This window comes from Nomascus leucogenys, chromosome 7b, assembly GCF_006542625.1.
Source record: "Nomascus leucogenys isolate Asia chromosome 7b, Asia_NLE_v1, whole genome shotgun sequence".
Lineage (NCBI taxonomy): Eukaryota > Metazoa > Chordata > Mammalia > Primates > Hylobatidae > Nomascus > Nomascus leucogenys.
Genome location: NC_044387.1, coordinates 52,155,090 through 52,179,505, shown reverse-complemented (window position 1 = coordinate 52,179,505; position 24,416 = coordinate 52,155,090). Strand labels below are relative to the sequence as shown.

The window sequence follows — 24,416 nt, the reverse complement described above, 5'->3', positions numbered from 1 at the left end:
ACATATGTCATGCCCAAGTGCTCGGCTCCTGCCTTGCATTTGCACCTGCCTGCTCCGGCTGCTGCCTGACCTGGGGTGAGTCACCACACCTCTGGGCCAGCAGAGGGGATACTGAGCCCCTGCACCTGGCAGGGCAGCTGTGAGCCCTGCCACCTCGAGTGTAGGGAGGGCCAGCTCAGGGCTCCTCCCTAAATGTTGGGTCCCTTAATGACCATAGCACTCCTGGCTAGGAACCCAGTAAAAGGGGCTGGCTTAGCCCTTCGCCTGTCCTCAAGTGCTCCCACAAACTGGGCCAACACAGTCAGGTGGCAGAAGTCTCCTATGTGAAAATGGCAGGCCTTCTCTTTAGGCTCAGGCCTGGTCAGTGACGTGGGTAGCCCTGAAGTAATTGGGAGGGTCTGGGGAGAACATCTGCCGGGAGCTGGACTGGAAAGAGCTGTGAATGGGGAGGTCAGAGCCTGGGGTTCCGGACCTGGCTCTGCCACTCGCTCACTGTGCTTCCCCCACGGTAGGCCCTTTCGCTCTGGGCCCAGTCCCACCTCTCCAAATCATCATAAGGACCTTACAATTGTTTCTGCACTGTCCCCTAGCAGGACACAGGCCAAGGCTTTAATCATTAGCTGTCATTCCACCCTGCTGTCCCAATCCAAGCCCTCCCGAGCCTGCCTGAGTAAGAAATCAAGGCCTCCCTCCCTGGCCCACTCACAACAAACCCCAGGTTCACGGCCAGCGGGCAAACTCGCCCACCACCTCGGTCTCCTAAGACCCTTTCCTTAGCAATCCAATGAAAGCTTGGTGGAACGACAAAAGCTACAACTCAGCGTGCACATGACATGGCCACTTGTGCTTCCTAGGAGGGTGAGAGGAGATGAGGCAGGTGCCACTAATCCACCCCAAAAATAGGGAGAAGGATGAGGTTTCGTGTCGGCGGCTAGGGTGTTCACACTTAAACATAAATCAACTGGGAAATTCAGCCCAACTCATGTGCTGGCCCTGTCCACACCGACGTCGACTCCAGCAAAAATTTCCTGACTGACTTGAGGAGAGAGAGGAATTATTGCTACGTGCCTTTCCCAGGTACAGGGGACAGGAAGTGCCTGGGCTTTGACTGACAACTATTCTGGAAGAAGTAACTTCCCCGGTTTGATGTCTGCGACCCTCTCCCTGGGAGGACTGGAGGGGAGGAGCTTTCAGTGTTGTTTTAATATTTTTTAAAACATAATAAGCTTACAATATCTGGCGGTTCCGAATCTGTATGCCTTTTCCTCAGTGAAGAAAATCTCTGTTGGCTGCGAGCAGAGAAGCGGCGGAAGGATTCCCGACTCCGGGAAGCCAGGTGTCGGAAGGAGGAAGTACGCTTGAAGGGGGTCCGGCTGGCCGACTCTGCACTGGTCCGTTCGTGACCCACCGTGGTGGTCACCAAATTAAGGGCTTCCTGGAAGGACCTCCTCACGGTGCCCATCCACTGGGTCATGTGGGTCTGAGCCACCGTGAGTTTATCTCCCAGGTAATCCATGGGGCCAGCCAGGAGGAGAGGGAAGAAGGAGGTTAGGGAGGGAGAGAGCAATTAAAACGCCAGTGTCCTCTCCCCTCTTCGGACTCTTTTGCTCATGGAAGTTCTGGGCTTGCTTGGAGGAAAAAAATTTAAAAACAGCAGCTTTCTTCAGGCAAACCAAGGGTAAGTAAACATCCCTGAGACAGCAGCCGGCTGCATCCACGGGTGCCGCTCAGAATTAAGAGGCAGCTAAGTGCCAGGCTGGGAGTCCACCCCAGCGGAGTTGTAAAGTCAACACACTGGGCAGTCCAGGTTCCAGTTCCAGGGCTCACCCAGCTGATCGGCCGAGACAAGGAGCTTTGAGGAACAAGCCGGCTGCACTCACTCCAGGGCGTGACGGTCCCCGAAAGGCGGGGGTTGGGGGTGGGGGGTGGGGGTGGAGGGGGCGGCCTTGGGCACCCTCGTCCTCACTTCCCTTCAGGTAGGCAGCCCCCCTGAGGTGCACCCTGGAAGGTTCCGGTGGGCAAGCTGCCGCACCCTGCTGCCCCCTGCCCGGCTGCCCTCGGCCAGACCCCGCTCACCTGACCCATGCAGGTTTTCTGTCCTCTGGCTGGAGATTCCAAACCTGTCGGCCGGCAGGCGGCTAGCTCACTTCCGGAGGCAGCCACCAGGGCCCCCCGGGTCCCCTGGCTGAGCAGCCCGGGATGACATCAGCCCCCGTCTTAGCGAGGGGCTTCGCTGCCCAGGAATGCAGGAGGGGCCTCGGGGAGGCGGAGGCGGTGGCGGCGGCCGCCCAGGGAGCTGACGTCCGCCCCCATTTTTTTCTCCCCCAAGTCCCAACTCGCTCACGGTCCCTCGGGGCTGATGGCAACTTCACGTGCCTGCCAGCCTACCCACCCCTGTGCCCTCACCGCAAGCGCGCCAGGAAATGCGGCTGCACGTGTGTGCATGTGTGTGCACGTGTGTGTGTGTGCGTGTATGTCGGAGATCTGGCAGCCCCGGGAAGGTTAGCACTGCTGGGAAACGGCTTCTGCCTCTAAGGTTACGGGCAGCGTCTTGGGACCTCCGGTCGGCTATCAGTCTGTCTCCCTCTCGTGGTCTGTTTCTCTGTTGATTTCTCAGCCTCGCTCTCCTCCCTCTCCCTGTGTCTCAACTTCCACTTGCTTGTCTCTAAGCTTCTCTCCTCTCTCTCTCCTTTTCAGCTGTCTCTCTCTCCATCTCTGGAAGGCAACACAGATCCAGGTGACACAGCCTCTGAGGTCCCCCAGGAAGGACTGGGGCGGGCTGTATTTCAGTACAGGCGGAGTTGCCATGGCAACCCGGGGCACAGCATCTGCCCTGTCCTGGGCAGCAGGCTCAGCACTGGGAGCAATGGAAATGATTCATGGTTTACACTAGGTCACATGAGCTCCCTGGGTTTTAACCCTTACAGGGCTGGAGTACTAGGGGTTGGGGGTACGACTAGACCCTAACACCCACTGCCCTCGGCCAGGCCCCACTCATCTGACCCATGCAGGTTTTCTGTCCTCTGCCTGGAGATCCCAAACATGTCAGGGGTTGTTAGAAGGGGGTGGGCAGCAGCTGGATCCTGGAGGTCAGGCACACCTGTTAAAGGAGGTTTCTCCTTCTAGCAGGGATCCATGTCCCCCCAACCCCACTACTTTTACAGACAAGGAAATGCAGATTCAGAGACATAGATTCACTTGCCCAAGGTCACACAGCAAGGATGTCACCAGGCATGCACCAGAGCTGCTCCCACCCCAGGTTTTCCCAGGTCGAACATGGTACCTAGCCCAGAGTCAGGGCTCTGTAAATATTTATTGTTTGGACACCAAGTACACAATTGAAACCCAGGTCGCTCAGAATGCATCCTATGTCCTTTCCACCACCATCTCACTTCAGTTTTCAACAAATATTTGTTTTCTAGACACTGGTCAAAGGGCCTCACTTGAGAAAGCTTATCACAAAGGACTCCCTGGCAATGTGGCCAACAGATCTCTTTCTTTTCTATGTATTCCCAGTCCTTACAGCTATTCATTCTCTTTCTCTCCCTCTCTCTCTTTCTTCTTCTTCTTTTTTTTTTGGATACAGGATCTCACTCTGTTGCCCAGGCTGGACTGCAGTGGCATGATCACAGCTCACTACAGCCTTGGCCTCCCAGGCTCAAGCGATCCTCCCACCTCAGCCTCCCGAGTAGCTGGGACTACAGGTATGTGCCACCACGCCCAGCTAATTTTTTTGTGTGTAATTTTTGTAGAGACAGGGTTTCACCATGTTGTCCAGGCTGGTCTCGAACTCCTAGACTCAAGCGATCCACCTGCCTCAGCCTCCCAAAGTACTGGGATTACAAGCATAAGCCACCACATCCAGCCTCATTCATTCTTTCATTCATTCATTCATTTAATAAAGATTCAGAGGGTGCCTACTCTGAGCCAGGCACTGCATAGAGATTCAGAGCAGAGGGCTCACAGCCCAGCAGGGGATGACAGTGGTGGCTAATATTTATTAAGAGGTAACTCAATGTCCAACACCATTCTAAGCATTCACAGGAATCAACTAATGAATTTTTTTGCATGAACCCATTTGACAGAGGAGACTGAGATCCACAGAGGTGAAATCACGTACCAAGGTTATGCCTGATAGGTGTCCTCCAAGATGACCATCAATAATCCTTGCCCCCTTTTATTCATACCCTGTTGTGGTCCCCTCCCACAACGAATCAAGGTTGGTCCGTGTGGTTGGCAGAGTAAAGAAGAAGTGATGGGCCGGGCGCGGTGGCTCACGTCTGAGTAAAGAAGTGATGGGCCGGGCGCGGTGGCTCACGTCTGTAATCCCAGCACTTTGGGAGGCCAAGGCGGGTGGATCACAAGGTCAGGAGTTCAAGACCAGCCTGGACAACATGGTGAAACCCCGTCTCTACTAAAACTACAAAAATTAGCCAGGCAGTGGCAGGCACCTGTAATACCAGCTACTTGGGAGGCTGAGGCAAGAGAATCGCTTGAACCCGGGAGGCAGAGGTTGCAGTGAGCTGAGATCACGCCACTGCGCTCCAGCCTGGGTGACACAGTTAGACTCTGTCTTAAAAAAAAAAAAAAAGAAGAAGAAGAAGTGATAGTGTAGGACTTCTAAAGCTTGGTCATTAAAGGCATCATGGTTTCTACCTTGTTCTCTGAGGTCATGCTGGGGAAAGCCAGCCGCAATGTTGTGAGGATGCTCGAGCAGTCACACACAGAAACCCACATGGAGAGAATCTGAGGCCCCCAGCAAACAGCTAGCACCACTTGCTGGCCATGTCAGTGAGCCACTATGGAAGCAGATGCTCCATCTCTAGTCAAACCCTTAGCTGACCATAGACCTGGCCAATATCTTGAGTACAACCTCATAAGAAATTCCAAGTCACAGTCACTCAGCCACACTGCTCCCAAATTCCTGGCCCATAGAAATCACACAGATACAAGTGCCCAGAGGCAAGTAGGTACCTGGTCCATGAGAAAACTGAAGGTTGAAGGCAAAGATGGGGTGGGGGGCTCTTGCAGCAGCCTATATACCTTACGTTGATATATCCAGAAGCATTACTCCACCATGCAGGTGAGGAAACATACACAGGAAACATACACAGGGCTAGGTCGCACTTCCATGAGTGCCTGGCTCCACCCTCCACCACATGCAGCCTCCTAGGTCCCAGGACTTCTGGCATCCAAAGTGGGCCTCCAAAGTTCGCCCATTTTCCCCACACAGATTGCCCATAGTGAGCTCCTACACCAGGAAGTCCTCTTCATGGCCTGCTCCCTCATCACGCAGGCCTGGGATGTCCAGGGTGGAAACAGGAACAGACCTGAGAAAGAGCTGAGTCCTCCCCCTTGGCCCCAGGAAAGTCACACCAGAAATACCTAGAGAGCTAGAATGGCACACAGCTTTTTAACAGACCGTCTGGACATCAGGGTGGGAAATCCACTGGGGTCCTCAGGAGGAAAAATGTTAAATCAAAGTAGAAAGTAAAACACCTTTAAAATGATCATACCCAATGTTGTCAAGGTTGTGGTGAAACAAACACATATACCCACAGCAGATGGATATGAAAACTGGTATATATTTCCTGGAAGAAATTTAACACCCTAAATCAAAAGTCTTAAAAAATAATGGCGGCCAGGCGCGGTGGCTCACGCCTGTAATCCCAGCACTTTGGGAGGCCGAGGCAGGTGGATCACGAGGTCAGGAGATCGAGGTCATCCTGCCTAACACAGTGAAACCCCATCTCTACTAAAAATACAAAAAATTAGCCAGGCGAGGTGGCGGGCACCTGTAGTCCCAGCTACGCGAGAGGCTGAGGCAGGAGAATGGCGTGAACCCGGGAGGCGGAGCCTGCAGTGAGCCGAGATCGCGCCACTGCACTCCAGCCTGGGCGACACCAAGACTCTGTCTCAAAAAAAAAAAAAAAAAAAATAATAATAATAATAATAATGGCTTGCCAGTTAATGACACACATATTGAAATGTACAGCTGAAATGTACTGATATGTATAATTTTTTTTTGAGACAAAGTCTTGCTCTGTCGCCTAGGCTGGAGTGCAATGGCGTGATCTCAGCTCACTGCAACCTCTTCCCACTGGGTTCAAACGATTCTCCTGCTTCAGCCTCCCGAATAGCTGAGATTACAGGCGCGCACCACCACACCTGGCTAATTTTTGTATTTTTAGTAGAGACAGGGTTTCACCATGTTGCCCAGGCTGGTCTTGAACTCCTGACCAGTGATCCGCCCGCCTCGGCCTCCCAAAGTGCTGGGATTATAGGCAATGAGCCACCATGCCCGGCCAATAATTTATTTTGAAATGCACATACACAAAACAATGGAGTGCTGGGTGCTATGGCTCACACCTGTAATCCCAGCTCTTTGGGAACCCAAGGTGGGAGGATTGTTTGAACCCTGTAGTCCCAGTACTTTGGAGACTAAGGTAGAAGGATTGCTTCAGCCTGGGAAGTTAAGGCTGCAGTGAGCTGTGATCACACCACTGCACTCCAGCCCGGGCAACAGAGTAAGACCCCGTCTCAAAAAATAAAAATAAAAAAGTGCCATGGATGGATGGCTACATTTTTATAAAGCACACATAGCAATTTTTTTTTTTTGAGACGGAGTCTCACTCTGTTGCCCAGGCTGGAGTGCAGTGGTGCGATCTCGGCTTGCTGCAAGCTCCACCTCCTGGGTTCAGGCCATTCTCCTGCCTCAGTCTCCCGAATAGCTGGGACTACAAGCGCCCGCCACCACGCCCAGCTAATTTTTTTGTATTTTTAAGTTTCCTGTGAGACACCTGGTCATGGGGCGGGGGTTCACCATTTTAGCCAGGATGGTCTCGATCTCCTGACCTCGTGATCTGCCCCTGTCTGCCTCCCAAAGTGCTGGGATCACAGGTGTGAGCCACTGCACCCAGCCACATAGAAAATTTTATGGAATCTAGCTGATGGGTGTTTTCCTATATAATTTTTCTAAATGTTTGAACATTTTCATAATAAAAGGTTGGGGTGGGGGGGCACTGTGTCCAACTTTTGACCCTATAGTTAGTGATCCAGTTTCACACACAGGAATTCCTTTGGAAATAACAATAATAATATACAAACATTTTGCTATAAGAATTTTCATCACAGTCACATAGATAATGATGAAAAGGTGTAAGAACCTAATTGTTCAAAAAGGGACTTGCTCAGTGCAGTGCAAGCCATGCTGGCACCAGAGGCAAAAGGAAAAAAATAAGTAATACTAATACTGTTTTTATTTATAGTTCTGATTCCCTTCTCATCATAAATTTTTGCATTAATTTTAATTTTTTAAAAACACAATTGAAATATTATTTATAGTGATCAGTGACTTTTCTTGATGTCCCCCAATTTTGTGCCCTATGTGAGCACCTCACTTGCCTTATTCTAGACCCACCCCATCCTTGCTAAATAAGTATGGCATCATGATTAAGGGTTTGGAGACCCAGCTATAGCTCTTATTAGCTGTGTGATGGTGAACAAGTTACTTGACTTCTCTGGTTTTCAGAGATTAAGTCATCAAACTCATCATTTTCGTCGATGCAGCTGGTACCTCCCCTGACTAAGATCCCCTTTTCTAGAAGGTGCACCCACACCCTTCAGCTGCTGTGAATGCTGGTTACAAAAGGCTCAGAGCTCTACCCTACTTTGGAGAACTGCCCTTACTGAAGTCTATGTCCAGATGCCCACAGCCAATGACTGACCAATACAGAACACAACACTCAGGTCTCCTTGCCTCAAGGCACCACCAACTCAGTGATGCAATTCACACTGTAGGGGTCCCCATGGGACTGGGCTGAGGCTCAGCTGAAACCACATCTGTAGTTAGCTTTGTCCCCTGCCCCAGTTGTTGCCCTTTCTTCCTTATGGGTTTCACTTGAGAGCTTTCCCTCAATGAATCGCTGCACCAGAATCCTCATGTCAGTCTCTGCTTCTAGAGAACCTGACCAAAGACCACCACCACCACCATCACCACCATCACCACTGCTAACTGAGCACTTACTATGTGCCAGGCATTACATTGCATCACTGTATTACACCATCAGCTCCTCCCAACAATGAAAGGAGGCTGATACTATTAATATGGTCATCACTCGCATTTTACAGATGGAAAAACTGTGGCAGAGAGAAGTGAAATGACCAACCCAAGGTCACACAGCTATTAAGTGGTGGAGTTTGGCACCTCCCCCCACTTCATACCTGTGACAAGCTATATATCCTGGCCCTCACCAAATCAGTCTGGATGGAGACAAGTGCCCAGAAAAGCAGAGACCAAATGGCAGGTGGAATCATCCAGTTCTGCCTCCTTCCAGAAAGGGGAGAGGGGTGCAGAAGTGAGCTATAAAGCCAGATGCCTGCTTGTTCCCTCCTGGCTTCCTTTAGGTACAGAGCGGTCTGCAAGTGTGACTATAAAAAGCTTCGCTTCCTGAAAACTGGGGCAGCACAAGCATTTTCCCCCCAGAGGACTTTTTCTGCAAAGTCTTCTGTTCTCTCCAGGAAACTCTTGGGATGTTTTGGGCATCAAAAAAGAAAGAAAACCATCTTTTTCTTACATAATTAATCCAAAAAATGCTGGAGAAGCTGCTGAGATCCAGGAGGTAAATGGGAATTTCTTTGACAATGTGAGGCGAGACACAGAGATCGCCATTTCTAGACAAGCACGTTTTATTTCAGAAATCAGAAAATGGGCCAGGCGCGGTGGCTCATGCCCGTAATCCCAACACTTTGGGAGGCTGAGGCGGGTATATTCCCTGAGGTCAGGAGTTCGAGACCAGCATGGCCAACATGGTAAAACTCCGTATCTACTAAAAATGTAAAAATTAGCTGGGAGTGGTGGTGGCCACCTGGAATCCTAGCTATTTGGGAGGCTGAGGCAGAACTGCTTGAACCCGGGAGGTGGAGGTTGCAATGAGCTGAGAACGTGCCATTGCATTCCAGCCTGGGCAACAGAGCGAGACTCAGTCTCAAAAAAAAAAAAAAAAAAGGAAGGAAGGAAAGAAAGAAAGAGAAAGAAGAAGTCAGAATATGTCGGTCATTCATTCATTCAACAAACATTCCCTGGACAGTTACTTTCTGCAAGCTCAGCGTTGGGCTTGAGGGGACCTATAGTCTCTGAAGAGCTCAGTGTATCTATCTGATTCTTAGCCATTAAGGGTGGAAGGCCAACTCAAATCTGAGGCTATCCCATTTTCTCCCCAAAATCGAATACAAACATGTATAATTTCAAGAATCCCTGGTCTGGTGGAAGAAAGAAATAGGAAAAAAAAAAATGAACAATTGCCAAGGGTTCTGATGAACAAGTGAATAACATGCTATGGGAACATAATAGGGAGGGTGAACCCCAACCAAGAAATTCAAAGGTTGAGGAAAGAAGGTCACAGGGAAATGATCACTCATTAAAGACTTACAATTAAAAGAAGGGTATCTGGGTGGGGTTTTGAAGGATAAATAGGAGTATTCCAAGAGGGCTGAAAGCGAGAACACCATGTGCAAAGGCCAGGAAGTGGGGGCACGTTCAGTCTTGCCCTCGGAGTTCTGGACATGTGGCATCCCTGCCTACAGCTGCCTTCCCCTCCTCTCCCACCTCCAAGACAACCTTCAGCTTTTTCCAGATCTCCTGCAGGAGGTCCCACTTATACGACCCTCTTCACATCCTGCTTCCTAAAAGATTGGACATTCCAAGACCGTGCATCCTAGACTAAGAGGTACACTAATATTATGTTAATAAAGAAGGTGGGGCCAGGAGCGGTGGCTCACACCTGTAATCCCAGCACTTTGGGAGTCTGAGGCGGGTGGATCACCTGAGGTCAGGAGTTCGAGACCAGCCTGGCCAACATGACAAAACCCCATCTCTACTAAAAATACAAAAATTAGCTGGGTGTGGTGGCAGGTTCCTATAATCCCAGCTATTCAGGAGGCTGAGGCAGGAGAATTGCTTGAACCCGGGAGGCAGAGGTTGCAGTGAGCCAAGATCGTGCCACTGCACTCCAGCCTGGGCAACAGAGCAAGATTCCATCTCAAAACAAAACAAACAAAAAAGAAGGTGGTACAGTGAAAATAATAACCACTAATGGAGGATTTACTGTGTACCCAGGAAATGTTTACTTGCACATCTCACCTCATTTAACCCTCAAAACAACACTTGAGCATGAGTCCTATTAGTGATGTTCCCCATTTTGCAGAGGACAGTGAGGTTTAAAAAGCCATAAGGACTTGTCCTGAGCTGGGTGTGGTGGCTCACGCCCGTAATCCCAGCACTTTGGGAGACCGGGACGGGCGGATCACAAGGTCAGGCATTTGAGACCATTCTGGCTAACACAGTGAAACCCCGTCTCTACTAAAAATACAAAAAAAGGCCAGGCGCGGTGGCTCACACCTGTAATCCCAACACTTTGGGAGGCTGAGGCGGGCAGATCACGAGGTCAGGAGATAGAGACCATCCTGGCTAACACGGTGAAACCTCGTCTCTACTAAAAATACAAAAAATTTGCTGGACGTGGTGGCGGGCGCCTGTAGTCCCAGCTACTCAGGAGGCTGAGGCAGAAGAATAGCATGAACCCAGGAGGTGGAGCTTGCAGTGAGCCAAGATTGCACCACTGCCCTCCAGTCTGGGCGACAGAGCAAGACTCCGTCTCAAAAAAAAATACAAAAAATTAGCCGGGCACGGTGATGAGTGCCTGTAATCCCAGCTACCCGGGAGACTGAGGTGGGAGAATCGCTTGAACCTGGGAGGCAGAGGTTGCAGTGAGCTGAGATCGCGCCACTGCACTCCAGCCTGAGTGACAGAGCGAGATGCCGTCTCAAAAAAATAATAAAAGGGTGGGGTGGGGGACTTGCCCAAGGTCACTGAGCTGGCAAGAGGGCTCTGGGACTTTAACCCAGACCTGTCTGATCCCAAAGCCTTTCACCACCTCATTTCTCTACACTTATCTAGGTTGTTCCCCAGGCCTCTTGTGAGGGTCAGGAAAAGCCTTCAGAAGGGCTTGCCCAGTTGCCAATTGCATTAGTTTCCCTCTCTTGTTGACTGGCCTGGAGACAAATTCCCAGGACTACGTGTGGGAAGGGCTGGCTCATGAACTCAGCTTCAGCCTACTTTTTTCTCTCTTTCAGATGCAGCAACACCGTCAGTCAGAAGGCAGCGGATGGCACAGGGCTTCCGTGTAAGGCCTGCATCGCCTGAGTCATGGTTTTCTCATCTTGTATGAGGCCCACCCCCTTCAAAAGGTTGCGACAAAAAAACAACTGAGATAATTTGTGCCCCTGGCACATAGTTAACATCAATAAGGCCAGGCATGGTGGCTCACACCTGTAATCCCAGCACTTTGGGAGGCTGAGGCAGGTGGATCACTTGAGGCCAGGAGTTCAATACCAGCCTGACCAACATGGTGAAACCCCATCTCTACTAAAAATACAAAAATTAGCCAGGCATGGTGGTGTGCACCTGTAGTCCCAGCTACTCAGGAGCCTGAGGCAGGAGCATCTCTTGAACCCAGGAGGTGGAGGTTGCAGTGAGCGGAGAGATTGCACCACTGCACTCCAGCCTGGGTGACAGAACAAGACTGTCTCAAAACAACAACAAAAAAATAATAAATGGTGACCACAAGGGATGATCGTTTTTCTATTATAATTCCTATCATCTCACTGTTCAAATGAATCACAGAACCCTAGACAGTCAGAACCAGGACACCAGCAGGGACCAACCTAGGCCAACCTTCCCACTAAACTAAAGAAACAGGCCCAGACCGAGGGCTGCCCTAAGGCCTCACAGTCCAGCTGTAGCAGGCGCCCTCTCTGATATCTCCTAGAAATTGTGCATGATCTGAACTTGTCTGCAACCTCACATATTACCTGTTTCCCCAGCTTCTTTCTACCCTGGACAAACTGGACAGATGTTAATCCTGGAATGTGCCATGCCATCTCTGGTTCAGCCTTTTGCATATGCTGTTCCCTCTGGCTAGGACACCTTTCCACCCCTTCCTCACCTGGTCAGCATCTAGTCCACCACAGCTCAGCTTAGATACTCCCGCCTCTGAGACACCTCCCCTGTTTCCTTATATCCATAGGGGCAGGGGGCACCTCTGGTGTCCCACCCTGCCTATGTAACCCCCACCGAATCACACAGTTTACCTGGCCATAATTTGGTTTACCCATCAGTCTTCCCCTCTGGGTCCCGAGCCTGTGGGCGGCAGGGACGTGTCCTGTCCAGCCTTGATACTCAACATCCTCGAGGGACTCTCATCGCACCCACCGTGTGAAATGAAGGAATCACTGAGGCTTGAACCCAAGTCACAGGACTCCAAACATCCTTCTTGGGAGACTTGTTTCCAAGGCAACAGGGAAAGGAATTCAGATAAAAGAAAAAAAAATAGAAATGACTTGATTTTACGAGTCGATCCCAGATTATTTATAAACCAAGCCCAAGATTATTTCCTTGTGTTAATTTATCACATTCTTCTTCAAACAGTCATTTTAGTGACCTAAGATGTCTTTAACTAACCTTGGGATGAGCAATAAATAAATAAATAAATAAATAAATAAATAAATAAATAAATAAAAAATCATCTGGCAAGGAAATCTTTCTAGAAACAGACAGAAACTCATCACCTTTCTTTATCAGGCCCCACCCTCAGCTCAAGTAGAAAGCAGCGTTTTCCACGCTGTGGAGAGTCTGCCATGTGGCCCTGCCTGGCATGGCAAAGCCAGTCTGTAATTACAGCTCCTCTTCCAAGAGCCAGGCCTCATCATAAGGCTGCAAACCCTGGCCTTCTCTAAAATGGAAAAAGGCAGGCGGCAGGACCCCACCTAATTCCCCTGCCTGACTTATCTCACTGGGCCACCCAGTGGTTCTGGGGGCAATCAGCCCCTGGGAAGGAGGAGGGGAGCTCTGCTGGTATCATTGGCCACACTGCCTGGGGCTGGACAACAAACACGTTTCTTTCCACCGCTGTGGCTGAAGTTCCATATTGTTGGCTCAGTTAGCAAAACAAAGCAAGATGTTCTTGGGAAACAACAAATGAGAAATGGGATGAGAAACACGTGACCTCCCCTAAGAAATGTATTTCTGACCAGTGAGTTTGCTTTACTTGGCTGAACTGCCCCCTAAGCAACACTCCGAGATTATAAAGGTCTCCATGAGTATCATAAAAGATTGAAAAAATGAAAAGGCCTTTCTGGCCTTCTTTCCTTGCTTCCTCCCTCCTGTCCTTCTGACTTCAACAGGCACTTTCTTGAGTGTCTACTATGAACCAGGTACTACAGCAGGGAAGCCAGAGACCCAATCCCTAGCCTGTGCGACTGTTTTACTTGGGGTTTGTAGTAAGCATAGTCTCAACTCACAGTAGCTGTCATTCACCAAGGGCTTACTGTGCGCCCTACTGCCTCGTTGACAGGTATAACCCAGGAAGGCTATAATCTCCATTGTACAGATGGGACAACAGAGGCTCTGGACAATGACATCACTAGTCCAAGTCATGCATCTGCTATGTGCAGAGCTGTGACACAACCCACGGCTGGGTGGAACTGAAAGCCTGTGCCCTTAACCACTGGGCTACCCTGCCCCTGTGAATACCCCCATTTGTGTCAGCTGGATTATAGGGTACAGAAGATGTGGTCACAGGAGGGAAGACCTTGCCCTGTGTTCCTCCTTCCACTCCATTTGGCTTTCTCCCACTCACACTTAAGATTGGGTGTGAACCCCAACTGAAGCCTGATGGTGAAAAACACAAGGTTCACCAACATGGCTTTGGGGACCCCCTCCCGTACTCAGTTCTGACAAAAACTCAACCACATCGACAGCTCTAGTGACCAGCAAGTCTGGGGGGGCCTCAGAAGGCATCTTCCATGCCTCCTGCCCAGGCTGAATGGAGAGGAAGAGCAAGGCTCTGCCCCACACCACTGTGGGGCCCCAGGCAATGCTCCCCTCCTCTCTGGGACGTGATTCCCCAACGGGGTTCCCCAGGAAGACCACGGGAAAGATCAACTCAAAATCCTCGGCCTTCCTCTACAAGGCCACCAGACCCAGTTACAAATACTGTATGGCCTGGGGCCCTTGCACAGCCTTCTCCTGCCTCAGCTGCCTCCTTTTGCAGATAGAAATCATGACACCTACCTCCCAGGTATCAGTGCAAGCCAAGAGCACACAGGAGGCCCCCAGCAACAGGCACGGATATTCCAATGGGGACTGCCCCACTGGAATCCACCATTGGAACAAGTGTGGCTTAAGTACCCACATTTGGCCGGGTGCGGCGGCTCACACCTGTAATACAAGTACTTCGGGAGGCCGAAGCAGGTGGATCATGAGGTCAGGAGTTCGAGACCAGCCTGACCAACATGATGAAACCCCGTCTCTACTAAAAATACAAAAATTAGCCAGGTATGGTGGCGCACACCTGTAATCCCAGCTACTCGAGGCGGAGGCAGGAGAATTGCTTGAACCCGGGAGGCAGAGGTTGCAGTGAGCCAAGATTGCGCCACTGCACTCCAGCCTGGGTGACTGAGCGAGACTGTCTAAAAAACAAAACAAAACAAAACAAAAAACCCCCACATTTTGAAAAACAAACTTATAAAGAGAAATGCCCCCCTTCCCCAGGCTAAATCGACACTCATCCAAAGGCTGCTCCAATAGGGTACATATTTCCTAAGAGCTGATGGGACATATTGTGTGTGCCAGGCCCCACATCATCTCATGTCATCCTCACAAGCACGGTTTAGGGCAGGGCTCCAAAGTCTGACTGCCTGGCCCTCCATCTCCTTGCTGTGTGATCCTGGGCAAGTAGCTTACCTTCTCTGAGCCTCACTTTCTCTGCCTTTAAAAGGGGAGAAAAATGGTACCCTTCTTACCAGTGATGATAACATTATATGCTCTGACCAACTCATGGGAACAAAACAAGCATCCCCATTGTACAGAGGAGAAAATTGAGGCAGAGAGTGAAGGCTGGAGGTTATGCAGCGGCTTAGTGGCAAAGTCTGACATGGAGGCCTGTGCTCAGCAGCTTTGGCTCTCTGGGCAAGGCAACAGTGGTATCACGCCCTACCTCCATCATTTCCATCACTCAGCTGGGCAGCCCCCACCCCTCTCATCTCATGGCTGCTGTGAGGAATGGTCTCCACTTGCAGAGCACGCCTCCAAACAGGAGTGCTTTCTCCTGACCCGGCTGGAGGTCTGTTCTCACATGCCTTGCTTCTCTGCACGCAGAGAGCCTCTCTTTCGCACCACCCACGCTGTTCCAGGAGCCATGCTGGGGTGGGTGGAGAGGGCAGGGAATGGGGTGGCCAGGCAGCCCTGGCATCTTGACAAAGGGGTGTCACTCCACAGGTCCCCATGGCAGCCCATCTTTTGGGTACAATGCACATTCCACAGACTGAGAGTCCTAGACCTTGGGCTAGCCTGGATTTAATCTCTTCCAGAGCCCTCGGCATCAGGGCAATCAAAGCAAACCCCCCCCGCCCCCTCCACCCAGTTGTTTCCAACCCAGAGCTGCCTGCAGATCCTACGCAGCCTTGATGCTTCTTGCTTCTGAGTCACAGCTCTAAGGTTACTCTCCAGACCCTATCACAGCACCCTTTCACTTACACTTTAATAATTACAATTATTTGGTATTTCCCTAATTGTTTATTTATTACTGTCCCCCTAAGGAAGGCTTATAAGAACAGAAATCTTCTATGCCTTAGTCTCTGCTATTGCCCCCTGTCCCTGGCACACTAGAGGCATTCGGTAAGTCTTTGTTGAATGGATAAATGAATGAAGTAAAGAAGGGAAGGAAAAGGGAGAGAGAGGAAGGGAGGGGAGGGGATGGAAGAAGTACTATTTGCCTTCTCTTCCCTGTCCCCTTCTCTGGCCAATTTCTACTTTGTGCTGATGTCACTACCTCCAGGAAGCCTTCTCTGCTGCTCTCTCCTCCAAGTAAAGTGCCTTCTCTGTGCTCCTCAACTCCTGGGCTTCTCCCATCACAGTGTTCTCTTTGCTATTTTGTAAGTGTCAATTTTCACAACCCTCTGCCTACCAAATCCTGGCCAAGGGGACCTGGGGGCAAGTCAGCTGGGTGGACTACAGGGAGAAGTCTTCCTCGTGATGCACCTCTTCCTTGGTGGGATGTTGTCCGGGCTCCTGAGGATGGCTGGAACTGTGGCAGCCATTTGGGGACCATGAGGGAATAAGATGCCGAGAAAAAGTGTAGGAAGATGGGAAGAACCTGGGTGGATCTATGCATCCAGGACTTGGAAAACTTCCTGTTAAGGGCCATATAGTAAATATTTCAGGTGTTGCAAGTCATATGCAGTCTCTGTCATACCTTCTTTGTGTTTTTAGTGGTTTTTGGTTTATTCTACAACTTTTTTTTTTTTTTGACAGAGTCTTGCACTGTTGCCCAGGCTGGAGTGCAGTGGTGCGATCTCAGCTCACTGCAAGCTCCACCTCCCGGGTTCACGCCATTCTCCTGCCTCAGCCTCCCAAGTAGCTGGGACTACAGGTGCCCGCCACCACACCTGGCTAATTTTTTGCATTTTTAGTAGAGATGGGGTTTCACTATGTTAGCCAGGTTGGTCTCCATCTCCTGACCTCGTGATCCGCCTGCCTCAGCCTCCCAAAGTGCTGGGATTACAGGCGTGAGCCACCGCACCCAGCCTACAACCTTTTGAAAGTGCAAAACTCATTCTTGGTTCACAGGCCATAGTTTACCGAACCCCATACTAATACCAGCTGGTGAACTGTGCGAGGTAATACACGTCCTTATTGTCAGACCCATTTTTATGGGGGTCTTTGTTACTTTCAGCATCTCCACTGATGAAACACCATTGTACCAAATGACAGTGGTGAGGATATGGAGCAACTGGGCCTCTCATACCCTGAGCATGGGAGTGCAAAATGCTACAAATACTTTGACAGAGTTTGGCAGTTTCTTAACAAGTTTATCATACACCTACCATATGATAAGGCCATCTCACTTGTATGTATTTACCCAAGAGAAACGAGAGCATTTGTCCATACAAAGACTTGTACGGGAATGTTCATAGCAGCTTCATTCATAATAGCTCTAAACTGGAATCAACTCAAATGCTGGTCAACAAGAGAAGGGATGAATGCACTGGCACATCCACGCAATGGAAAAGTGTTCCGATAAAGGGAACGAGTTATTGATATGTGCCTCAATGTGGACACATCTCAAAATAATTATGCTAAGTGAGAGACACCAACGAAGAAAACTGCAGAGTGCACGGCTCCATTCACGTGCACGTCTACAACACACAGACTAATCCACAGTGGCAGAAAGCAGATCATGGTTGCTTGAGGACAGGATGGAAGGAGCGGTGGGTTCCGAAGAGGCAGGAGCAGGCCTCAGGGAGTGGGGAACGTGCTCATTATTTTCACTGCCGTGACGGTTCCACGGGAATACACATACATCAAAACTCATCAGATTTTACACTTGAAATATGTAGTTTATTGTATGTCAATTAAGGTTTTTCAGAACTGTTAAAAAATAATAATGCTGTTGGTTCTTGCAATAGGCAGAACTTTGAGGGTGAAGGACATGGGATGGGAATGTCTTAGACAAATGGGAAACACCCAAAGACCGGCGGAGAGGCAACAGGGAGGGAAGATGGAAGCCTGAGAAGCCAGGGGCCCCACAAGACCTTGTGTGTCTTGAGTGACTGCTAAGACCACCTCCATCCATTCTAACGTAGCTGAGGACGAGTGAGACCAGGCTCCTCAGCTACTCTGGTGAACAGGCACAGAGAGGCAGCCCTCGGAGATGGCCTGTGGACAAGAGGCTGTAATTGCCACTGCCACCCCGACCCCAGTAGGGCGGAGGAGCCTCAAGGCCCTGTGTGGGCTGTGCCAAACAGCCACAAGCCCTTTTAGGAGTTCTCAGATGCTAGAGTTGGTGTGTCGAGCGTCAGGTTCGCCGTGTACCCCGCAGATGGTCTCTCCTTATCTGACAAGGCCGGGGACACACAACAGAATTCCTCGGGAGCTCTAGGCTTTTTCTCCCCGACTCATCACAGAGAGGACAGGAAGAACTCCCAGCTTAGCTCCCCAACTACCATCTGCGGCAGGCAGGGAACACATCTGGCTCTGCAGATCCAAATCCTCCCTCTCCGTCTGATCCCAGGGACAGTGCTATTGCTGGCAGGCCCAGCAGAAAACCTAGGCTTCCTCCATTGGGTGCTGCACCCTCAAAGAAATTTTTTGTCTTGGCTACAGAAGAACAGGACCAGAGACAAGAGAAGAGAAAGCTGAAGGCTAACCAGAACGGTGAGGTCATGCTAAGTCAGAAAGGATCAGGAAACAGAACCAAGAAAAGCAGCAAAGATGAGGTTGCACAAGATTGGGCGTAAGGGGATGAGTCTGGGGGGCTTAGCAGTCATCAGTATTCCTACAGCTTATCATTTACATGTTTCTTGATTTTTTTTTTTTTTTTTTGAGACGTGGTCTTGCACTGTCGTCCAGGCTGGAGTGCAGTGGCGCGATCTCGGTTCACTGCAAGCTCCACCTCCCGGGTTCACGTCATTCTCCTGCCTCAGCCTCCTGAGTAGCTGCCACTACAGGTACCCGCCACCATGCCAAAAATATAAAAAATATAAAAATGTTTTATATTTTTAGTAGACATGGGGTTTCACCATGTTAGCCAGGATGGTCTTGATCTCCTGACCTTGTGATCCGCCCTCCTCAGCCTCCCAAAGTGCTGGGATTATAGGCGTGAGCCACTGCGCCCGGCCTCTTGATGTTCTTTTAGAGATGCATAGCATTTGTAATTTTTATTGTTTTTTGCTCCCAGATGCTGGAATGTGATTCTGTGCAGAGACTGGACCACATGGTACCCCATCTTTCATAAGAACCACACCTACCTTTCCCCATAGAATCTCCAGAATCACAGAGTGAACTGGATGGTACCTCTGCCATTTTACAGAGGCGGAAACTGAGGTTCAGAGATGTTCGGTGTTGTGCTCAAGGTCACTTAGCTAAGAAATGACTGCATGAGGCCTGGACCTGGGCTTGTCTGGTCTGCAGGCTGGTGAACTTTTGTACATACACTCTGGAGGGAGCCTTCCTCATGTCTCAAGAAACACCACCTGAGACTCAGCACACTCATATCCGTCCGTTTTGTTGACTACAGTATCCCCACTCCTTAAAACACTCAATAAAGAGCTGGGGAACAAACAAGTGGACATAGCAAAGAACCATGCTCAGCGAGAATCAGAGGGAGGGAGGAGGGAGAGAGAGGGAGGAAGGGCTGGCTTCCTGATGCTCCCAGATCCACCCAGGACACAGGCTGTGCTCATGAAAACACAAAGTTCTGAGAATGCGATGTGCACCTCCTGGGGCCGGGCTCAGACGGTGATAGTGACACCTCTTCTTAAGTGTTCATTTTCACAATCACCTTTCTCAAGGCACATGACATATTTTCTTACGATGCTGTCCGGAGCTTTAATCCTACCTCCCTAAGACCTTTCAGAAAGAAAAGGAGGCCTGGAGAGGCCGCGGGAGGAAGGCCCGGGGGTTATGCTGCGTCAGCCTTCACTAAAATGAACTCGCTGGTCCCATTCTGCTCCTTCTTCAAGTTCTCTTGAGGGGCATTCTCACTCTCACCTTTTACTTCCCACCCCGGGGCCTGCTCGTCTCCCACCTGCTGAGGGGCCTTGGATAGACCCACGTGCTGCCTGGGCCTGTGTCCTCTCAGCCAACAAGGAGGGGTTGCCATGATGATCTATAAGGGCCCTTCAGGTCTCCACCCCCCGATTCATTCACTCCACAAAGCCGCCCTGGGGATCTGCATGTGCCACCCACAGCACAACAAGCCGGTCCCTCTGGAGGGCTCCAAGCTCCGGGCAAATGACCCACACCTGCATTTAAACTGGGCAGCCCTGCTCCCATTTAACCATCATTCATCCCAAGTCTCAAGAAGGCAACAGAAAATGCCCTGTTTGGAGCTTTGACAGAACAACTCCTCCCTCAAGAAGGTCTGAGTTGATGGTTTCCATTCTTCAAAAACAAGAGCGATGCTTTAAGTTGGGAGCAGCCTTCGTGTTTGGATGTGGACACCTGCACAGTCCTCAGGGTGGCCCCACATATCTCTCTGTCCTCCCTCCCTTCTTTAACCCAAAGTGAAAAGTCCTGGGAGGCAAGGCTGGGGGCTGGCAAAGTGTCTGCAAACCAGCATCACTGCCAGGAGCAGAAGCAGAAGGAGCAGGGACAGCGACTGTGTGTGTGTGTGTGTGTGTGTGTCAGGGGGCAGGGTGTGTGTGTGTGTGTGTGTGTGTCGGGGGGCAGGGTGTGTGTGTGTACATGTGTGTGTCGGGGAGCAGGGAAGATCCTGGTACCTCTCCATTCTTACTCAAACAAGTTATTTTCAGGGTATAATAATAACTGCCTCCCCGCTCCCCACCAAGTGTTCTCATTTCAAAACAGACTTAATGAGATCCCTTGGAGAAAGGACTTCTCCAAGCAATTGAACACACTGTGCAGTAATGAGCTGCCAGCAGTGAGTGTCACTTAATGGAAACCAAGTGGACAGAAACAGGTCAGGGGAGGGAGTGGCCGTCCCTTAGGCACCTATTGTGCCCGAGCACATTGCTAGGCACTCTACAGGGGCTGCCATCCATTATTTCACGGCATTCCACTGACAGCCCTGCAAGGTCTCGTCTCTGCTCTTGAAAGATGAGAAATCTGAGCCTCTGATCTTGTTCCTAGGCTGTGAAGCATAGCTAGGCTGCCTGCTCAAAATTGGCCCCTCCACCAATGCGCTGTGGACTTCAGACAAGTTACTGCACCTCTCTGAGTCTCAGTCTCCTCATCTGTAAATGGGGATAACGATAGCAATTGCTTTGTAGGGCTTGTGTGAGGGTTGTGTGAGACACTGCCTAGAGATTACCTAGCACGTAGTAAGTGCTCAATGAACATAGTCACTTGCCGGCTGGACTTAAACCCAGGAACCTGTCTGCTTCCAAAACTCAGTAAATTCTCTCTTTCCACTAATCTGCAACTCCCCCATCCATACTCAGCTGGTGACCTTGAGCTCACCCTCCCTGTTCCCTGCATCTGGGAGGCCACTCTGCCTCCCTCCAGTGCAGGGGGCACAGGGGCCATACTCACAGCCCAGGCCAGCCTCTCCTCTTGTGCTGTGATGCCATCTCTTCCCACCAACTCGCAACAGCTCTCCTGCATCTAAAGCTGCTCCCTCCACACTCATCCCTGTTGCAGTAAAATTTGGCACCACTCGCCTGTTATTCAGGCCAGACACTGGGGACCCTCCGTAGTTCCTCTTCTCCCCAGATCTTCCACATCCATTCCCATTGGCTTGAATTTGAAACTACAGCCTGAACCCGATCACTTCTCCTTGCTTCCCATCCCACCCCAGCACTGGACCCAAGTCCCCACTGCCGCTGGCCTCCCTGCTTTGCCTCCTGCCCCTCCAGTCCACTCCCCACATATCAGCCTGGCTGGGCTTGACAATTCTCCATCCTACGACGTTAGCCTCCACCAAAAATGCTCCCTCATCTGTCCACTACAGCCAGAATAAACTCTGCATGTTCTGCCCTGGCCCACAAGGCTCCCACTTGCTTCCCCTACTTGCTCAATGGAAGGCTGGCAATATTGGCCTTACTATGCCTCAACCTCTCTCAGCTTGTTCCCACCGCAGGGCCTTTGCACATGCTGTTCCCTCTGCCTGCAGCCTCCTTCCCCACATCCCTGCGTGGCTGGCTCCTTCCCTCAGGGCTCCACCCAAATTTTACTCCAGTCACGCTTCCTCCCAGTCTCATCACCTGTTTTATTGTCACGTCATTCTGTTTCCTTGTCTTCATGCATTTATCTGTATTTGGAATTATTTATCTTTCATATATATTAGCTGTCTCTCCCACTAGAACACACACTCAGCCAGAGCAGGAACTGTTTTTTCACATTCCCCTCTGATGCTTGGTGACTATAACAGCGTCGGGCACAGAGAAGACTCAATACAATTTGTTGAGTGGATAAACACAGGAGTAAATGAATGAACAAGTAAACTAAAGAATGAATGAATCAACACACGCACAAGCCAAACTCTATGGGGCTGCGCTTGTCCATCTCTAAAACGGAGGTGGTAACCCCAACACCCACAGGACGGTGGTGAAGATGAACCCTGATGAACCAGAGCCTAGGAGATGCTCAATAAATCCTTGCTGGTTGAAGCATTTCAGTCAGCGGGGGCTCGGCAGCTGGCATCTCCTCTCAACCCCTTACTGAATAAAGTGCATTTAATAGTCAAAATACTGTAACGGAGATACAGCAGTTGAAGGCCCAAGGAAGAACGCATGTGAGAACACGATTCACTGTATTACCCGTAGCCATGGCAACTGAAATCTTCAAGCGCAGTTCTGCCTCGCTTTAGTTTTCTACGCAGAAATTTCTAAAGGAAATGTTCAGATTTCTATCTCTGCTGATATTCTTATAGAATAGGTATTCTCATTTGGCTTGAAGAGGAAAAATGCAAAATGCCAGATTCCCACAAGGTAAACTGGCTTACGAAGAAAGAAGAGTTTTGTTTTTGGCAGCATGAGTTCAATTCTGAGAGGTAGAACAAAATCATCTTCATAATCATCACCATCATCAACAACAAACAAACAACACCTTTGCTTGAAATAGAATGGACCAGGCCAGGCACAGTGCCTCATGCCTGTAATCCCAGCATTTTGGGAGGCCGAGGTGGGTGGATCACCTGAGGTTAGGAGTTTGAGACCAGCCTGGCCAACATGGTGAAACCCCATCTCTACTAAAAATACAAAAATTAGCCAGGCGTGGTGGTGGGTGCCTGTAATTCCCAGCTACTCGGGAGGCTGAGGCAGGAGAATTGCTTGAACCTGGGAGTTGGAGGTTGCAGTGAGCCAACATCACGCCACTGTACTCCAGCCTGGGTGACAGAGCAAGACTCCATCTCAAAAAAAAAAAAAGAGTGGACTAGTACTTTATCTAACCTTCACTCATTCACGCATTCACGCAGTCATTTCAGAAGAGTTCACTGATTGCCTACTGTGTGCCAGGCTCTGTGCTAGACTCCAGGGATACAGCAGTGAACCAAGACAGATGAGGATCCCTGCCCTTGTGGAGCCTGCAGTCCAAGAGGACAGACATCCAATGGAAGAACATTCACAGCATGGAATTCCCAACAAGGAATAGTGGAGAGAAACAAAGTAGAACAGAAGGACGGCCCTGTGGGATAACAGAGCCACCACTCATTGGTTTTGTGACCTTGGGCAAGTCACTACACCTGTCTGAGCCTGTGATAAAATGATGATAACAATATTGCTTGATGAAGGTGCTACGTGTACCCATGAGATGACAGAAAAAGTGCCTCGTGTGGTATCTGATATACAGCAAGCACCCAGTAACTAGTCATTCATTTTGCCTTACAGAGGCAGAAGGGGCCAGCCCCTGTCTGTTTCTCCCGACAAGGCCTCAGAAAAGTTCTCCGGGTGTGGGGTTTTCCCAAAGGACTGCCTATGTTCTAAAGGACTGAGGAAGTCTGGGAGACATTTGAGATTTCAACTTTCAAAATAAATGTGCAGGAAAGGCCAGGGAAGAGGAAACAGATTAACCTAACAGCTACCCAGATAACAAATGAGGCTGGAGTCCTGAACATATTTAGGGTGGGGTCCCAGCTAAACTCTCCAAAATATGAGGATGGAGGATGCTGAGAACAGCCTGCCACTGTGGGCTTCTCACCACACCAGCCACATGCAGGGTGAGACCAGAACTTCGGAGACCAATGAGAGAAATCATGGTCTCTCAACTGGCACAGCAGCAGAGCTAAGGGCTCCAGAGCTCAGCACACTCCAATGCAAACCCTGAGGCCTGACAGCAAGAAAAGCCTGGTGGGCCAGAGACTTCTTCTAAGGAGCTGCCCGCACTCCCTGGATCCTCACAGGTGGAGTGAAACCCTGGCAGAGGTGGGGGCATTTGAGCATCAGGCTGGAGCCCAGGAGCCAGGAAGCAGACAGCATACCTGGTTTATGTTTGACAGCGCACCACCCTCTTCTCAGCTTCCAGCCTCTGTACCTACATACACTGTTCTTTATGCCTGAGCATAGCTCTATCATCCCTGCCAGTCCCAGCCCACCTGGAAAACCCTTGTTCCATCTTTAGATGACCCAGAAAGGCCACAGCCAGGCATTTCTCCTGCAGCAAAACACATGAGGGCGCAACGGTGTCTGCACAAGAATGTTCACTGCAGCATTGTTTATAGTGCACACAACTGGAAATGACTGACATGTCTGTCTAGAGGCGACTGGTTCAAAAAACTATAGTGCAAGGAAGAATACAAAGCCATTAACAAAGATTGGCATAGACTCATTATGCTGATATAGAAAAATCTCATCATTACAAGAAAAAGAAAAGTCAGGACATTGATAACTATGCATAG

General features: G+C 50.1%; 1 protein-coding gene and 1 long non-coding RNA gene across 5 annotated transcripts in view; one reads left to right on the top strand and one right to left on the bottom strand.

The window, feature by feature from the left end:
* Positions 1-24,416, bottom strand: part of KIAA1671 (KIAA1671 ortholog) — a 247,480-nt gene that overhangs the window by 83,840 nt on the left and 139,224 nt on the right. The window lies entirely within an intron of this gene.
* LOC115835997 lies at positions 938-11,605 on the top strand. Its single transcript, XR_004030978.1, has 5 exons — positions 938-1,077; positions 1,271-1,507; positions 2,698-2,737; positions 3,587-3,704; positions 11,134-11,605. It is a non-coding gene; the product is annotated as an uncharacterized LOC115835997 (long non-coding RNA).